We start from the raw sequence: 20505 nt of genomic DNA, 5'->3' as shown, positions 1-20505 counted from the left end.
TATGCGATATGCAAAATAAATAAGATGTGGACAATGATGTTGTGAAGTTGAAATTATTTCTGTTTTCTTTGCGAGATCGCGCAAAAATTTGGTTTTCTTCTTTGCCTCTTAATCATATCGATTCTTCGTACAAGTGCAAGGATGGTTTTATCACTAAGTATTTTCCGCCCAAAAAAATTATTTCCCTTAGAACCCAGATCATGAATTTCAAGCAACTTGAACATGAGCATGTAGCACAATCTTGGGAAAGGATGAAATTGATGCTAAGGAATTGCCCAGCTCATGGGTTAAATCTTTGGATGATCATACAAAGTTTTTATACGGGATTGAATTTTGTTTCTCGTAATCTTTTAGATTCCGCCGAGGGGGGTTCTTTTATGGAAATTACTTTGGGTGAAGCTACTAAACTAGATAGTATTGTGGCAAATTACTCGCAATGGCATACCGAAAGAGCTCTGACTAGTAAAAAATTCAATTCGGTAGAAGAAATAATCTCTTTGAGTGAAAAAGTTGATGCTCTTATGAACTTGGTTGCTAATAAAAGTGCTCCTATTGATTTTAATGATGTGCCTTTATCTACTTTGATTGAGCAAAATAGTGATGCCATAGATGTGAATTTTGTCTCGCGAAACAATTTCAATAACAATGCTTATAGAGGTAATTTTAATCCTAGGCCTTTTCCTAGTAATTCCTCTAATAATTATGGTAACTCCTATGGTAATACTACATATAATAGGAAAAGAAACACCTCTGATATTTATAACAATATTAAAGAATTTATCAATACGCAAAAAGCTTTCAACACTTCGATAGAAGAAAAGTTCAATAAAATTGATGATTTTTCTAAAAGTATTGATAGAATTTCTCATGATGTAGAAACTCTAAAGATGAAAATTTTTGTGCCTAAAGTTGAAAAATCAATTAAAGCTCTTTATGTTTCTGTGGATGAAAGTAAGAAAAGAACCGCTATGCTTAGGGCTAAAAGAGAATTTTTGGAAAGAGCATTTTCTAGTGATTACTTTCATGAAGGTGATGAAGATCTTAAAATGATTGGTGTTTCTTCTATTGATTCTTTGTTTAGTAAAATTAATATTGATGAAAAAGGGACTGGAGCAGAGTCAACTTTATAAGGCGTCCCTATGATTCGGAGGGTGAAAATCTTGTTGAGAAAATTGATAAAAGTGGGTTTGAAGAGGTCAAGACTTTAACTAGTGATGTGCCCACTATTTTGGATTACAAAGAGTTTAATTATGATAGTTGCTCTTTGGTTGATTGTATTTCTTTTTTGCAATCCATGATAAATCCACCCCATGCTTATGAACAAAATAAAGCTTTTATTAAACATATTGTTGATGCTATGATGAAAGCTTTTGGAGAAAAGTTGGAATTAGAAGTTTCAATCCCTAGAAAATTGCATGATGAGTGTGAACCTACTATCAACGTCAAGATTAAAAATTATGAGTGTTTTGCTTTATGTGACTTGGGTGCTAGTGTTTCTACAATTCCGTAATCTTTATGTGATGTGCTTGGTCTTACCAATATTGAAGAATGCTCTTCAAATTTGCACTTAGCGGATTCTACTATCAAAAAGCCTATGGGAAGAATTAATGATGTTCTTATTCTTGCAAATAGGAATTATTTTCCCATAGATTTTATTTTTCTTGGTATTTATTGCAATCTGTTTTGTCCAATTATTCTTGGTAGGCCGTTCTTACGTACTATTGGTGTCGTGATTGATATGAAAGAAGGTAATATTAAATTTCAATTTCCACTAAGGAAGAGAATGAAACACTTCCCTAGAACAAGAATTAGGCCACCATATGAATCAATCATGAGGGCATCTTATGGATCTAGAACCAAAGATGACGAAACTTAGACCCTACGCGTTATGCGTAGCTAGGGGCGTAAAACGATAGCGCCTGTTGGGAGGCAACCCAATGAATAAAATTTATTTTTTCTTTTCGCTTTCTGTTATTGTGTTTTAGCACAATTATGCTATTGTTATAATTGTGTTTTTTGTGTTCTAATTAGTGTTTGTGCCAAGCAAGGCCTTTGGGTTGATTTGGGTGAAAGTTGATTTGATCTTGCTGAAAAACAGAAACTTATGTACTCACAAAAATAGTTTTAGTAAATCACAAAAACGTACTTTTGAGTTTTATTCTTTTTGAAGAAGAATAATATACAAATTATCCAGGTTTTCATTATTTCTCAAGATTTGTGGAGTTACAGAAGTATTCGAAATATCCAGATTGCTATAGACTGTTCTCTTTTTGCCAGATTCTGTTTTCTTTGCGTTGTGTGCTTGTTTTGATGATTCTATGGTTTCCTTTGATGATTTTTTGCCCTAGAAAAGTTGTAATACAGTAGATATAATGCAAAAACAAAATAATAATAGTAGGTTTGCAACAGTACTTATAGTAGTGGTTCGCTTTCTTATACTAACGGATCTCACGAAGGTTTTGTTGAGTTTTGTGTGATTGAAGTTTTCAAGTTTTGTATGATCTTACGATTGATGAAGGAATAAGGATTAGCAAAAGACTAAGCTTGGGGATGCCCGAGGCACCCCAAGATAATATCAAAGAAGTATCAAGCAACTAAGCTTGAGGATGCCCCCGAGTGGCATCCACGCTTTCTTCTAACAACCATCAGTATTTTACTTGAAGCTATATTTTTATTCATCACATATTATGAGTTTTGCTTGGAGCGTCTTGTATGATATGTGTCTTTACTTGTTTTGCTTTGTGTTCTAAGTCTTGAATCCTTGCTGAACACACCCTTTTTGAGAGAGCCAAAAATTATGCTATGCTTGCTCCTATGCTTCACTTAAAATTTTAGAGCCATGGATTTGCTCTAGTGCTTCACTTATATCTTTTTGAGCACGGTGTGCTTTGTTATTTTTGAAGAAATGCTCTCATGCTTCACTTAGATTTATTAGGGAGTTAGTAAATTTTTCAGAAATTCTCTCTTGCTTCACTTAGATTATTTTGAGAGAAAGAAAAATTATGCTCATATTCTTCACTTATATTTGTTTAAGCCTATCAAAAGCAACATATGAAAATAGTCCCAAAGTGATAGATACCCAAGGAGGATATAATAAAAACTTTCATGAAGATCATTGGACAAAATAAACTTGATTCTTAGTAATGGTTTTGAGATATGGCGATGTGATATGTGAGTCATGTTGATGAGTAATTGTGCTTTAGTAAGAATATTGATGTTAAGGTTTGTGATTCCCTATGCAAGCATGAAAGTCAATAGTTATGCAATGAAATTTATATCCCACTTATGCTGCATTATTCGGTGTTACTTATGCTTAATGCTTGGGTATGAGATTTTTTGCTTTTTGGTTGGTCGATTCTCAATCTTTTTGCTAGCCTTCATTTTGCACTAAGTATGATCACTACTTGTGCATCCGAAACCATTTAAACCAGTTTTTCCTTGTGAGTCCACTATACCTACCTATATGCGGTATTTCCATGCCATTCTAAGCAAATTTGCATGTGCCATCTCTAATTTTCAAAATAAATTTCTCTTTTATGTTCTCTACCACTCGCGAGGCGGTGAAGAGTGACCAATATTTTCCATGCTAGATGTGTTATTCTCACGATGAGTGTTTATTCACTTGTCATTGCACGAGAGTACGACAAAGGTATTAGGGATGCCTAGTCCCGAAATGAAAAATGATACTTTATGTTATCAAATAATAAATTCCTTGGAAAGTGTTGGTATGGAGGGCAACCGTGGATTCGGCTAGCCATGGAAAGTGAAAGTAATGGTGCAAAAGGAATAAATTTTATTTTCTGTTTGGGAACCTCCTATGATGTATCTAGCATGGAAAGTGTTGGGATCTCTAGGTCGTTTCGTTGGTGGGAAAAGGACGCCTCTCAAAAATGTTTAGCTCTGGCACCTCTACAAATCCCTACTTCCCTCCGCGAAGGGCCCTTCTTTTACTTATGCAATTTTTATTTTGAATTTGAGTCTCCATCTTCTCTTATAAAGCACCAACAAAGGGGCACTATGATTGTATTTGAACATCGGGTGTAGCTAATATTCGAGTGTGTTTCATGAATGGATCAATGATTGAGCATAATGGGCTAGGGATAACTTGCTTTAGTGTTGATATTTTGAAAGACATGGTTGCTTGTTGGTATGCCTGAGTATTAAAGTCTTCATTTCAAAACTAGACTATTGCTTTGAATCATATAAAAGTCCAAATTCCATGCTATAAAGAAAAGAAATATGATGAACATGTTAGGCAGTATTCCATATCAAAAATTCTGTTCTTATCATTTACCTACTCGAGGACGAGCATGAATTAAGCTTGGGAATGCTGATACGTCTCCAACGTATCTATAATTTTTTTATTGTTCCATGCTGTTATATTGTCATTCTCAGATGTTTTACAATCATTTTATAGTCATTTTATATCATTTTGTGGTACTAACCTATTGACATAGTGCCCAGTGCCAGTTGCTGTTTTCTGCATGTTTTTTACATCGCAGGAAATCAATACCAAACGGAGTCCAAATGCAGCGAAACTTTTTGAGGATTTTTTTGGGCTAGAAGACATCCAGTGGGCCAGGGATGCACCTGGGGGTGCCTCGAGGAGGGCAGCACCCAGCAGGGCGTGCCTGGGGCCCCAGGCGTGCCCAGGTGGGTTGTTCCCACCTCGGGTGCCCCTTGAACCTCCTCTTTGCTCTATAAATACCCCAATATTCCAGAAACCCTAGGGTAGTCAACAAAAATCAATTCCAGCCGCCGTAGAGTCTTGAACCACCAGATCCAATCTAGACACCATCACGGAGGGGTTCACCACTTCCATTGGTAGCTCAAACGAGATGGCTTCCTCTCTCTCTCTCTCTCTCTTGATTATCAATACAACGGTCTCTTGGAGATCCATATGATGTAAGCCTTTTTGCGGTGTGTTTGTTGGGATCCGATGAACTTTGAGTTTATGATCAGATCTATGTTTTTATCCATGAAAGTTATTTGAGTCTTCTTTGATCTGTTATATGCATGATTGCTTATAGCCTTGTATTTCTTCTCCGATATTTGGGTTTTGTTTGGCCAACTTGACCTATGTATCTTGCAATGGGAAGAGGTGCTTTGTGATGGGTTCGATCTTACGGTGCTTGATCCCAGTGACAGAAGGGGAAATGACATGTATGTATCGTTGCTATTAAGGATAACAAGATGGGGTCTATTTCTACATAAATAGATCTTGTCTACATCATGTCATCGTTCTTATTTCATTACTTCGTTTTTCCATGAACTTAATACAATAGATGCATGCTGGATAGCGGTTGATGTGTGGAATAATAGTAGTAGATGCAGGCAGGAGTCAGTCTACTAATCTTAGACGTGATGGCTATATAATGATCATTGCCTGGATATCGTCATGATTATTTGAAGTTCTATCAATTGCCCAACAGTAATTGTTTTCCCACTATTTGCTATTTTTTTCTTGAGAGAAGCCACTAGTGAAAACTACGGCCCCTGGGTCTCTTTTTATCATATTTGCCTTTGCGATTTATTTTCCTTTGCAATTATTTTCAGATCTATTAAACCAAAACTACAAAAATACCTTGCTGCAATTTATTTGTTCCGCAATCTATTTATCCTATCTACCACTTTTACCTCATGTTATTTTGCCTATCTTGATCCGCCATACCCGAAAGGGATTGACAACCCCTTGAACACGTCGGGTTGCGAGTATTTGCATTCGTGTGAAGGTGTTGTTTACGTGGTGTGAAGAGGTTCTCCTACTGGTTCGATAACCTTGATCTCATCACTGAGGGAAATACCTACCGTTGCTATACTGCATCATCCCTTCCCCTTTGGGGAAATACTGACGCAGTTCTAGCAGACATCAGGTATCAACACTACTCCCAACTGTCAATAGGCGCCTTGCTTTATGGTTTACAGGGCTGAGGCGGTTCTTCCAAGCGATATCCGTCATGACTCGCCTCGTGTAGCGGATTATGTTGAAGCTGATAATGAAATAGCACGTCAAAACACACTCGATGCTTTGGATGAAGAGCGAGATCTGGCGGCGGCTTATTCAGTGATATATCAACAAGATCTGTGTCGCTGTCATAGCCACAGAGTTATGACCCGGACGTTTCAAGAAGGCGACTTGGTGCTCCGGCTCATCCAAGATCAAACAGATATGCACAAATTATCCCCACCTTGGGAAGGACCTTTTTTTGGTTAGCAAGAACCTAAACAATGGGTCGTATTACCTCATTGATGTATGAGAGCACAAGGATTCTCGCAAGTCGGAGGAGGAGACCCGCCATCCGTGGAATATTGCACATCTTCGGCCATACTTTACTTGAGCCGCCAGATCTTGCCTTTGTACATATCTTTGTCGATGTATATACTTTTATGACCAGTATAATAAAGTCGGCATCCCCGAACTATGGGGCCTCTATTATTTCTGAGTATCTGAGCCTTTATTGATTGATTGTTAGGTCACTTGGGGGCTTCCAACTGCTTGTTTTAGCTTTTACACCCTCTTGGTTGGCTTGAATGCCACTTCTTATAGGTTTTTTCTGCCTGTTTGCAACTGGCTACTCCACTGATGACCCGCCGAGATCTTAACAGTCAATCTTCTTAAAAACCCTGTACTTGTTAAAGTTCACACTGCGGCTAGATCTGGCTTATAGTGAGCTAGGTAAAACCACGACTGTTGCTTACTTAAAAGCAATCATGTGGCCTTAGTGCCAATTGGCTGTTGCTGCCTTGAAAGCAATCATGTGGCCTTAGTGCCAATCAGCTATTGTGGCCTTGAAAGCAATCATATGGCGTGAGTGCCAAACAACTGTTGCTGCCTTTAAAAGCAATCATGTGGCCTAAGTGTCAATCAGCTATTGCGGCCTTGAAAGCAATCATGTGGCCAGAGTGCAAAATGGCTGTTGCTACCTTTAAAAGCAACCATGTGGCCTATGTGCCAATTGGCTATTGTTGCCTTTAAAGCAATCATGTGGCATGCGTGCCAAACGGCTATTGCGTCCTTGAAAGAAAACACAAGGCCTGAGTGCCAAATGGTTGTTGCGGCCTTGACAACAAATGTGCTGCTTCTAAGTCGCCCTTTTTTGGAACTTGCATATTTCCTATTTGGATTTTTGGGATCCCTTGAGTCGCCTGGTTTTTGGGATATGAAAATTATGCTTGAATATTTTAGGTTATCACCCGCCTTGGTTTGGATTTTAAGTCACTAGCGCCTCATATTTGAATATTTTCCGGGTTATAACCCGTCCTGGTTTTTGATGTTGAGTCGCCAGTTAATTATAACCCGCCCTGGATTTTGACGATGAGTCACCAGGGCATGTGTTTAACTTCTTTTGGTAGGATATGTGGAGTTTGACACACAAATATGAATACTGCTATGGCTTGATTGCATAACTACATCAAGCCTATTATAAAAGATTCAACTTGATGCTTCAACAGTTAGCATGCGCGATGGCATGACAAGACGGATCATTGTTGCAACTACTCTATTACAAAGCTGCTTAAGCCCATAAGTTTGGAGCCAAGTGTTTTTCGGGAGAGGGATTTTTATGCTCTGGCCTGAGAATCGCCTGGGTTGTCATCAATTTCTTCTTGACGAGTTGACACCTCCAGGTCATCCCGCTCCGGCTCTTCTACTTCGCTCATCTGGATCTCAAGTGACGTCTAGTTGATGCCGATTAAGGCCTTGAATATGGCTTCATCATTGATAATTGGGGACGGATCAACATCAGGGGCAAAAGTATGCTTAAGCATTGGAGGAGTGAGATCTACGACGTCATGAGTCGGTGCTTTAATCTTAGCATTTTCCATGTTGTAAGTCGGCTGGTACCTGGACAAATCAGTCTCTTCAGCCAGTTTGCACGCTAAGAGGCGCATCTCCTTCACGCATTTTTCAAAATCCGTCTGATCAAAAGGAGACTCATCTTCTTTTAAGCCCGGACAGTCGGTGGCTATTTCTTCCGGGTCTAATTCTGCTTGCCATGCCTTGGTTTAGCTGAGTTCGGTAATGGCACCAGAATGATCGGCTGACAATTTTATCTCTTCCACCTGCTTGGGCATCATGGACAATTGGTTTAGCACTTCCTTGATTAGAGTTGACGGATGTTTCCCATTGGAGATAGCCACAAGAGCCCGCTGAGTGCCAGAATGTAATTGTTCCATCAGGGCATAAATGGCTTTCAGCTTCATGAGCATATCTTGGCCAAGATTGGAGCTTCTAGGGCCTGGTGAGCAAACATACAGATGAATCGCTAGGCTGGTCAAAATAAAGGCGTGTGAAGGGCTACAATAAAAAAATCAATGCTGCTTACCAAAGATAGCAGCTGTCATCTGTGGAATTCGCCGCTTTAAGCCGGATAGTTCTACGGTGGTGTTCTTCAAGGAAGATTCGGCGGCTTTTGTCCTTTGCAGTAATACATTTTTCTCTTTTTCCCAGGCGCCTCTTTAGGTGTTAAAGCTGGCCTTGAGCTTTCCGTTATCGTCCAAGCTAAAATTTAACTTGGTCTCAACCTTCTGTGTCTCAGATTCCTGGTGTTTGAGCATTTTTCTTAGCTCGCCCAATTGCGAGTCGTTAAAGCTTAAGGTGTCCTTCAAATGAGCATTGAAACATTAATTTTGTTCAACATGTGTACAAGGAGTATTTTAAAGTCCCAAGCCCATTACAAGCAATATACTTGGCACTTGGGGGCTAATGTGTGAAGAAGTTCTCTTTTCAAATTCAGTGCATAAAGACCCGGCTCATCTTCGTAAGATGACCCGGACATTTAGTTCAAATGTTATTTTTACAGCTACTTATTATTGAAGACCCGACTCGTCTTTCTCAGATAAGCCGGCCCTGGAGGGCTATGAATGGCAGCTCTCAATTAAACTTAATACAAGAGACCCGGTTCATCTTTCCAAGATAAGCCAGCCTTGGAGGGATATGACTTGAAATCTTAAACAAAAATGAAGACCCGGCTCATCTTGGCATGATGAGCAGACCCTTGAGGGTTCTAATGGGTTATTTTGCAAAGGAATATTGACAACAACATGGTTAATACAGCTTATGTGAGCCAGTTCTAAGGGGTTATGACCCAAAAATCTAAACTTACATGTTGATGAAAGTCTCAAGCATACTCAATGATCTTTTCCTATGATTAAGACTTGGGGGCTAGATAAGTATACACACACACACTATATATATATGTGTGTGTGTGTGTGTGTGTGAGAGAGAGAGAGAGAGTTAAAGGAGGGGGTGATTTCCTACCTCATATTTTTGTCACATCATATTGACCAAGCTGGGCACCAGGTCGCGGCTTGTGTGAAGACGACTCAAATACCAGAATACAACTCACCAGCGTTCAGCTTTGAATAGCTCTCAAGATCAAGCTCGGGCTTATTTTTGTTGGACGAATGTGCAACATCCTTGGCAGAATGTTTGATCAACACTGTGGAGACGCCGGGCGGCTGATAGGCTGATCCGGTGACGGTCACCTCTTCAATTTGCTCATAAGCAGGAGTCTTGTCAGAGTGTTTGACAAGAGAAAGCGACTTAGGGCTCGGCGGGTCTTGATTGGTCGTCGGGTCGTCATTGCTATCTGCAGCCGAGTCAAGATTGACAAGATCAACTTGAGGAGACGGATCATCTTGTCAATTCTTAGGATCCTCAAATTCTTGGGTTTGGGCTTCACTAGCCTTTGGCGCCTGTTTCTCTTGTTCAGAAGCTTCAAGAGACTTGGAAGGGCCAGGTTTTTGCTTTTTTCCCATTTTTGCCTTAGCTCTATAATGAAAATTATCCAGTCTGATAAGTATGAAAGGGCAAAGGTAATTTATTCAACAAGTAATGGTACTTACACCGGGTTAACCATGAATGCGGGAAGTTATGTACCATTTGAGTTGCCAGATGAGTGAAAAGTATCCTGATATGCTATTAGTCAGAAGAATTAAGAGGCTGCCGTATGAGGCCGGCTTGTGAAAGAGAGAAAGTAGGGCCATGAGGCACCTCATGATGATGTTTGCGAGGCGGCGGTGTGTTGGGTAAGCTGGTCATCAGCTCCTCTTGACTATTGTTTTGAGTATGCTGTCTGCACTCGTGTTGCTGTTTCTTCAAAAGAAAGTTGGGATCTAAGTGAGCAAAGAGTATGGGAAAACCGTACTTTCATGATGACCTCAGCAGCGTCAGCTTGGCTCGTCTCTATTTCCTCCTGAGGTGAACCAACATCAAGAAGTTGCATAAAAAGATTACCAACTAAATCAAGTTCTACTTCTGAGTCGTCTAGTTCAAGCTGCTCTTGTGCCGTGGGCTTCTTAGGACGACCCAGGTCACGACCGGTTGTTTTGAACCTTTTTGCTAGGGTAGTAGTGGATTGTATCTTCTTTTTCCAAAAAGAAGAGTCATCCTGGGTGCACATGAGCAATAAAATTAAAACCAGAGAGGTTGACAAAACAAGCGATATATATGAAAGGGTGCTTACAACAGGCGGAGGGTTAAGAGTATAATAAGGAGCTAGACCCGTCTTGCTACAATTTGTCAATGACTCACCAAGGAGCGACTTGATTGTATCATTGATCTCCTTCTTAGTTAATTCAGTGGGATTGTAGCGCAGTGGATCTTTGGTATCTCCAGTATATGTGCACATTAAGCTAGGGCGGCGGCTTAAAGGTAGAATTCTCCACGAAACCCAGTAGCAAATCAGATCGATTCTGGTTCAGCCGTTCGCAATGAAGGCTCGGATCTTGGAAAGAGTGGACGAATAAAGACCAGGCTCCGCAACAGTCATGTCACACCCTGATTTTCATGCCACAACACTGAAGCTAATAAAACATGATAAACTGTGGTTTGACAAAAACTTTTGAGTGCTTTGGACCTTGCTTGATTTGATTTTTGTGTGTTGGTTGCAAGTGCTCTAAAAATCAAATAAATCCTCCAACTCTTATACTCGTTCTCCTTGATCAAAACCTTGCCCAATGATCACTCCATGTGTGTAGGACATAAAAATAATTTCTTGCAATAATATTTTTGGCCAAAAAGTATTTTTTTTTTAAATTTAGTTTTCCAAAAACCCCTGAATTGGGATTTGTACTACAAGTACTTAATTAAGGGCAGTAAAAATCTTTCCAAAAATATATTTGACTCCTATTAGATATAGGACACCCAGAAACCATAAAAATATAATTTTAAAAGTTATTTTCCTATTTTATTTAAAGGCTTTTTCTTAAGTCCAGAAATGGTCTTTAATAGGTTAAAATTATTTTTAAAGCTTCAAAAATATTTGAGAAAAATCAGGGAAACTCAGTGGACATATATTTTCCATATATAAGAGTTTTAGCACATGGTCATGTTCGAAATATTGGTCAAATCCCTCAAAAAGCCTTTCTGGATATTTCAAGCTTTTGAAATATTTACAAAGGTAATATTCTCAAAAAATTCCAAGAAAATTTTAGCATGTCACATATGACATGTTTGATGACCTTGACAAGTATCATGTCATGGAGAATAGTATAAACCCATGAAATCCCCTCAAAACCATTTCTGTCCATTTTGAAGTTTGAGCAACTTTACATTGCCAAACATGTCCAAATGTTCTCAAACTTGGTGCACATTCTCAAATGGTCTAATTATTCATCTATACCAAATGACACAAGTTGGAGAGAACGTTAACTTGATCAAAGTGCCCCAAAACCCTTCTTGTCCAGAACCAAATTTGAGCAACTCTACATTGGCAACTTTCTCCTTTTGATCTCAACTTTCGTGGACATGTTAAGAACCTCAATTATGACACTTCACTAAATCTTGGAAAGTCCATTTCTGTTGATTTCAATGGTTTACAAAAGTTGCATTGGCAACTTTGCCCAAATGGACTCAATATTGGTGGAACCACTTGTTTGCTCATGCCATTTGGCCCTGTCAAGCCTTATGACAAGAGGAGTTCATCTTCTTACCCAAATCAACAACAAACACCTTCTGCAAAATTTCCAAAACCACCTTTTTGACCACTTCCACTAATCTCCATGACCCTATCTTTTTACCACAGCTGCCCTAGGTCACCTCCTACCTCCAGTAGCTCTCCTCCTTCAATAGCTCAATTATTTGGGGGTAAAACCCATCTATTTCTCTCTCTGTATACCTATGGCAACTCCTCATCTCTCTCTCATTTCTATATGCAGCACCCCACCTAGCTCCTGAGCACTCTATAGAATCCAAGGAAGCTCCAGGACACAAGTGGACATGCCCCTTACCTTTTAAAATGGCCATGCCGGACATATGCATGCTCTGGAGCGTGCTACATTGCGCCCTTGCACTGTAGCCGCCCTCTGCCCGATGCCTCCGACCACCTCGGCCCTCCCCCGCATGCCTGTCGACGCGCCTCGACATCCGCAGCATGCTACACGCCTGTCCCCCTCCTCCTTGTCCCTCCTGCTGCCCCCTCCGCATGCGGGCCGGCCGCGCAAGAGCTCCAATGGACGAGCTCACACGCGCGACGCCCTGGCACTTCCCCGCTCCTTCTCTCCCTTCCCCTAGCTATATACCATCTCTACAAACGCTCTGGACACGCACACACGAGCCCCCGTGACCCCTAGCAACAGCAACGACCTCGCCGGCGCACTCGTCCACGGTGCACCATCGCCCCACCATAAAAGGCCACCCCAAACCCTCTCTGGCCTCCGTTCGCTCCCTCTCCCTCCTGTGCATCACCCCAATTGGTTCACTCCTTTCCCCACGCCCTCCTTGCGCCTCTATGGCCGGAGCCGAGCCGCCGGCCTCCTCCAAAATTCCCATGAACCAGAGCTCCTCCCCCCTCCTTTCTCCATCAGGAAAACTCCCAGGCCACGAAGGAACCTTACCCCTCTTCTTCCTCTGCTCCGGTACCCCGTAGTGCTGATGCCACCATCACCTTCGGCCTCGTCTGCCGCGACCAACACCCTGCTCGACCCCATACTCCTCGGCGACCGTGCCACGCGCGGATGGATGTGTCTTGGCTCCCTGAGTACGCCGGTGGGCCGAGCACCGTGGGAGGTGGTCGGGGTCACCGGCAATCATTGCCGGAGTCACTGGCCGCGCCAGCCACTCAAGGTTGAAGACGACCGTGGCGGCCTGTGGGTGGGCCCTGCATGTCAGCGAGTCAGCGCCCGGGCCCGCTGGGTTTAAGTGGAAACGGCTTCGCCGAATCCGCCTTCGACGTCACCGCTATCGCCCGTGCGGCCGTGCTGCTGGGCCGGCCCACTACTATCTCCCGCCCCGCGTGTAAGATAAGGGTAAAACCCTTTTTCCTTTTTTTTCTTTTCTGTAAACTTATAAAATCCACAAATAATTCAAATAGTGTCCAAATTTGATGAATCAAATTTCTACTGACTCCATAAATCAAGTTCTAATTAATGGGCCACAGTGGACATTTTTGTTGTTCTTGGTTCTCACTGTACCCTTTAAGAAGGTCATTTATCCACATAAGTCCACTTCAAAAATCCATATTATATTCATTTCAACTCCAAATCCAGTGAAACCAATTTCTAAATGTTTCTAAAATCATGCCTGATTTATGGGTACTTTTACTCATTTTTATAAAAAGGCATTCTGTAGACAACTTGCAGATCCATTAAATCCCTTGATTCCATCATATTGAAATGTTCAGAGATATCCACTGATCCAATTCCAATGAAACCACTCTGGTTATTTTTCATATAATCAGAGATGTTCTAGAAAAGTCAAATTAATATTTTTAGAGCACTTTTATTTTCTGCCTTGCTGTGTTGCTTATTATGATTATTTTGACGTTAGTTGACGAAGTAGACGGAGTACTTGGAGAAGGACCAGAAGATCTCAAGACTCTGATGAACCAGGCAAGCAGCCCTTTGACCATGTCTATGAAACCCTTTTTATGCATGTCACATAGCACCATATGTTGTTGCAACGGAATCATGATGAGGGGGTAACCACCTTGAGGGGTTGCCTCTGTTACTTCCTTGTTGATACTTGCATGGTGCATGACCCTACCTCCTTATGAGGGTTATGTCGGTGGGGGTAGATAGGATGCTAAGTAGTGCTACGCAAAAAGGGACGGGGATATGCATGGTTATGGAGACAAAGTATTTTCAAAAGACTTTTCGAAAACCCCATCGGGTGCCACTTATGCCCAGGGGAGATGATGAGTTGGGTAGCCACTTGATGACGAAGTGGTGTACCGAGCCAAGTGTGTGTTGTTTTCAAAACGGATTGGTTGAAGTTGCGATCGTTATTCCAACCTTACATGCGCAACCACTCTACCCTTGTATGGGAAAGGGCAGTATTGATTACCTAGGCCGATACTAGCTTGGAGCCCGCATTACTAGTGACGGGGGAGAGTTGGTGCTCTCTCTCGGGATGGGGTCGTGCCAGGTAGGGCGGCCATGACTGTTTTTACAGGGCACCGGATACACCCTTGTGTCCCCTCTCGGATGTTATGATCTCTCGTGAGTCTCGTATGATGTACATCGTGAGGATATGGAACAACGAGTGGACTCCTTGTTAGTGTCGTCTAGGGAAATGTAGTGATCGGGTGCTTACCCTGGGTACTTGAGGTATCTGTCAGGACCCCGACTCAAAGCCACACCGATCTAGCATGTAACACCTCATATCACTTTGCGGCCTCACGCACGGTATTCCCACGGGTGTCGCCTTACCTTGCCCGGGACCGTTTGCGCCTTTTAGCACACATATATGATAGTGTCGCTAGCATCCATATGACAAGGACCCGGGCTGACATGGCTAGTCGTAAACCCAAAGTGGCACTGACTTACGGGGACAGGCAAACATGACCTAGCAACGAACGTGTCGGTCATCAGCGAGTGAATCCGGGCTGTAGCAACTGGGTAGTAGGACTCCGGTAAACCGGGCTATAGCATGGTAACAGGGCTCCGGTAGACACCGCGAGACATTTCCCCGAAGGGACAGACACAGAATGAAGAAGGACACATGCCGGCCAGCCTAAGTGTTCCGGAGGAGTAGCAAGCTACCAAGGCTCAGTGGAAGCCCTAGGAGACATTTCCCGGTAAGAGAGGCTACCAAGGATAAACAACTAGATAGTCAGATCCCACACATACCAATCATTTCAATAACATACACACAATATGCTCGATATGTGCAAATACAACATGGCATCACAACATGACTCTACAACTCAAGTATTTTATTCAATAGGCTCCGAGGAGCGAGATATTACAAACATGGTCTCATGACCCAACACTTAGAGCATACAAGTCAAAGCACAAGCGGAAGCTTAACATGTCTGAGTATAGACATCTACAAATGAAAAAGGCTGAGAAGCCTGACTATCTACCAGATCCTGCCGAGGGCACAAGATCGTGGCTAAGGTAACAAGCTAAACGTCGAAGTCCACATGAAACTACTAGTGAGACTGAAGTCTCTTTGCAAAAACATCAATTAAGCAGCATGAGTACAAATGTACCCAGCAAGACTTACATCAGAACTAACTACATATGCACCATTATCAACAAACGGGTGCTGGGGTTTAACTGCAGCAAGCCAGCTTTGACTCGGTGGCTATCCTGAACTACGAGTGCAAGTAACTCTTTTGAGGTGGCGCACACGAGTCCACATATTCACCATATCAATACACCACTATGGATCCGCTCCCGTCTCCCTACGAGAACACCATCCATAGCACTCATGCTTATCTTGCGTATTTTAGAGTATCCACTTTGACTTGTCTATGAACTGTACAGGCAACCCAGAAGTCCTTTACCGCGGACACGGCTATTCGAGTAGATGATATTAACCCTGCAGGGGTGTACTTCTTCACACACACTCTCACCACTTATCGCCGTTTACACGGCATGTACTCGGCAACCTTCAAGTGGAAGCCCAGCGAGGGTGTCGGCCACGACCTGACTAACCACACAAGTCTCTCGTCCAGGTTTATCGCCTATTCGGGTTCCATCCGCAAGGAGATCCGGCCGGGGTGTCGCTCACAGCCCCAAACGATGTGTGCAGGGTTCCCAAGCCCACCATCTGGGTGCCACTTGGTACACTGGGCCACTGTGCCTAGTCTGTCCCAAGCCCACCTGTACCGGGTGCCACTTGGTAGACTACTAACACAACCTACAAACACCAGAAACAAGTTGCAACTCCTGGACAGAGATCGAGTTGATTAATAAGTCGAGAGAGCTTGGAGTGCCCGGAGCCCAATGTGTGGTAGTAACTGTTCATGGATCACAAACACAGAACTCAGTTCCTACGGACGGTTTCAATGAGACAACCCACCATGTACTCCTACATGGCCTCTCACTGCTACTTTTACCAAATCGTGTTCACACACTTAGCTCAAACATAGTAGGACATGTTCACACACCACCGATTCATCCCCGATGAATCAGACCTGACTCAACTGTAAGCAGTAGCAGGCATGACAAACAAGCATGAATGAGTAGGCACATCAGGGCTCAAACAACTCCTACTCATGCTAGTGGGTTTCATCTATTTACTGTGGCAATGACAGGTCATGCAGAGGAAAGGGGTTCAACTACCGCAGCATGTAACAGTTCAATCGTTGTTGTCCTAATGTAGTAAAAGAGAGCAGGAGCGAGAGAGTGGGATGGTATCGGAATGAACAAGGGGGTTTTGCTTGCCTGGCACTTCTGAAGATAGCATTAAGTCTTCATCAGTGTCAAAGATCACAACGTCCGAACAACGCCTACCGAGGGGGAACAACACCGGCAACAGAGAAGAAACACGATCAATGCAATACACAATATGATGCATGCTCATGACATGGCAATATGCTGTGATTTGTACTAATGCATCTAGCAACAATTTAAATGAGGTCCATATGAACCAAGGGTTCATATGCAAACTCCATAAGGGGTATTTAAAATGCCATTATCATGTTTTCACTTATACAGGGGGTATAAGTTGGTTAAACATGCATGAAAGAAGCATGAATGGATAGATTGGATTTTTCTAACAATTTTTCATATATAAAACTTTTCATTTGGAGTTACGGTTGAATTACTATGATTTTCAGAAGTTTATACTATTTTATGGAATTTCTGAATTATTTTAAATCCAGAAAATGATTAAGTGCGTCAGCATGACGTCGGTGTAACGTTAGCAGGTCAACAGACCGGTCCAGGTCAAACCTGACAATGGGCCCCGCATGTTAGTGAAATAGTGGCTAATTAAGTTTTAGCAATTAAACTAAACTAGTTTAACAGGGGTTGGCCCCACCTGTCATCGACTCAGGGGAGGTCAAACCCCTGGTCAGCCGGGGCTAATACGTCGGCGGCTCATCACCGGCGACAGCAGGCGCGACGGAGGGCTCGGGTTAGCTCCTTCGGCGACCAAAACGACGTCGGAGAGGCGCTACGTGGTGCTGGGAGTCGCGCACATACAACATGACTAGCAGCAGTAGCCAGGGTGGACTGAGCTCGTAGGAAACGAGCTCGCAGCGGCGGATGGAGTTCAGGCATCGGCCGAATCAACACCACAGAGCACGTTAGGAGCAGCGGTTAGGAGTTTTGAGCTCTTGGAGACGCGCTGAGCGCGTAGGTATGCTCGGCTATGAGCGGAAGAGCTCAGGAGCATGGGCCTGGCGGCCATGGCGGACGGCGGCGCGGGAGCTCGCGGGGTACTGCGCTACGACACGCGGACGACAAGGGAAGAAGGGGAAAGGGACCAGGGCTCACGTCGATGTGAAGGGTGCAGATGGCGGGGCTGGGGACGACTCGGAGAAGGTGAATCGACGCCGGCGATCTTCGGTGCCCATCGGTAAAGACGACGGCGATGGCGTCACTGCAGGGCTCCTGGCATCGCTTGGCGCGATGAGGAGGAAGAGTAGGTCGAGGCGGAGCTTTGGGATGCGTCGGGGAGGTGAGGCGTTGGCTGTGGCCGCGGCGACGGGGAGCGGCAGCGACGGCCGTGTTCGGGAAGAGCGAAGAGAGGGGAGATGAGAGAGCTGCGAGGAGGGAGGAGGTGCACAGGGTCGAGGGGGGGTGCGTGGCACTACGGAAGGCTCAGGGCGCTTCGGAGAAGCAAGAAATGGCTCGCGCGTGGACGCGCGTGGCGAGCACGCGCCTTCGTCCTCCTGGCAGGGGAGGAAGACGACAGGGAGGAGGCCAGTGGGCTGGGCCAGCGAGCTGGGCTGGCCAGGCAAGTGGCCCAGGTAGGTCCTTCTCTCTCTCTCTCTTTCTTTTATTTCTATTTTCTTTTTTTCTGTAAGTTTGTGGCATTACCAAAAATATCTAGGCACTTTCAAAAATCACCAAACTGTGCGTGCCCAAATTTTAGAATATATCCAGCATGGAACATTTTGGTTTGGGATTGTTTGGACATTTAAAATATTTACTAGCATTAAAATGCCCAAATGCAATTAACTAATGATTTAATCCAGTGACCCTCTTTTGTCCTAGAAAAGTGTGCACCATTTTTGTTAGAGGTTCTAGACCAAGGCAAAGATGATGAACATTTTAGAAGGGCATTTTGGGTTCATTGAAAATGATTTTAGTAAACCCTAGTTGGTTTAAGGGGGGGTGCTGGGGGTTCTGTCATCCCCAATTCAACTTAAATAAAATTTAAACATGATGCAACACCAGGCAGTACCAGAAACTAGGGATGTGACAGTATCGCGGGTCGTCAATGTCACGGAAGTTCCCTGGATCTTGTGGGTAAAGTTTGCAACCTCTGCAGAGTGTAAAACTATTCGAATAGCCGTGTCCATGGTCAAGGACAGTTGGGTAACTGCTCTTGGGCTTTAAAATATTTACTAGCATTTAAATGCCCAAATGCAATTAACTAATGATTTAATCCAGTGACCCTCTTTTGTCCTAGAAAAGTGTGCACCATTTCTGCCAGAGGTTCTAGACCAAGGCAAAGATGATGAACATTTTAGAAGGGCATTTTGGGTTCATTGAAAATGATTTTAGTAAACCCTAGTTGGTCTAAGGGGGGGTGCTGGGGGTTCTGTCATCCCCAATTCAACTTAAATAAAATTTAAACATGATGCAACACCAGGCAGTACCAGAAGCTAGGGATGTGACAGTATCGCTGGTCGTCGATGTCACGGAAGTTCCCTGGATCTTGTGGGTAAAGTGTGCAACCTCTACAGAGTGTAAAAGTATTCGAATAGCCGTGTCCACGGTCAAGGACAGTTGGGTAACCGCTCTTGGGCTACGTCCACATGTTTGCAAACCAGTGTATGTGTTTGGATAAGTGGGAAGAACTACTTGGGTCAAGTCAAAGGACTTGTCATGATTGAGTTGGGTTGATGCCCACTCTATTTATGTTAATACCTGTAACCTATCCTCATGGTTACTTGAATTCTCCTGATGCATGTCTTACAAGTTGTTGAACATGTCATTGCACTCAAAACTAGCTTTCTGCAAAAATGTACCTACATCATGCATTGTTGTACCTTGAACCAAAACATGGGTTGCTTCCGAGTACATTCAAAGTACTCATTGGCTTGCCACTGGTTATTTTATTAGCCAGGCATGAAAGATAAGATATATTGAAGAATTCTTCGGTGACGAACATGCGAGCTAGGATGCTTCCCAGTCAGAATGCCTGTATGGTTAAGGTAGATGGCATGGGTCCAAGTTATTGACGAAGATTTCTGCTGCAATGTTATACCCAAGACTTGACCATAATGGTCATAATTTATGTATGACGGTTTGTATGGATGTAAGACTCTTGTTATTCAGCTTCTGTGTGTTCAGTGAGCATTGATCTCTGGGATCACTGTACACGTGCATTCGGTGATCACAACTTAAGAGTCGAGGTCCCCACAAGTCATCCGGCCTGGTAATGGGCCGCCGGTAGGGAGCCGATATGGACGATAACCCGGCAGGGGTTTTTATCCTTTTGGAGAGGTGTCTTTGTCGTAGAACTAGGTAAACTACCAGTCCTGAGGATGACTTATCAGGGTGGCTGACGGTAAGATTACATCTCTTCGTCTTTGAATTGAAACGCCTCTGAGTTCAAGACTAAGTCCTTCGGACATCTCAGTTTGGCAGTTAATATAATAAAAGTCTCTGAATAGATCTATAGAAGGTTCTTCACCGAGGTATGCTTCGCAGAACACTTGGAAATTGCATATGTTTGAGACAAAATTGGGACCAATATCTTGAGGATGAAGGTTGCAGAAGTGCAGCACGTCCCAAAAGAATTTTGAGCCAGGCGGAGAAAAGCCGCGAAGTAGATGATCTGTAGAAGCCATGACCTCACCCTCTTGAGGTTTAGGAGGGCATTTAGAAACTAGAACCCGCCAATGGATGACTTCCTTGGCGGCTAAAACGCCCATAGACACGTATTCATTGAGGGTATCTTCGGTGACCTTGAGGCTGATCTCCGGCATGGCGGTGACTATGCGTGTCGGCGGTGTGAGTGGTCTAAGCCTCCAACCCCTCTAATCATTGCCATGGGCCTCCTTTTATAGTCTAAGGGGTTACCACAGTGGCAAATCAGTCATTAGACACTGATATGATAGCAAATAGTGCTATCATACCTAACTCTGCAGGCTGACA

Source organism: Triticum aestivum, chromosome 3B (assembly GCF_018294505.1).
Source record: "Triticum aestivum cultivar Chinese Spring chromosome 3B, IWGSC CS RefSeq v2.1, whole genome shotgun sequence".
Taxonomy (NCBI): Eukaryota; Viridiplantae; Streptophyta; class Magnoliopsida; order Poales; family Poaceae; genus Triticum; species Triticum aestivum.
The sequence above is the reverse complement of the archived record's forward strand: the minus strand, read 5'-3'. Positions refer to the sequence as shown.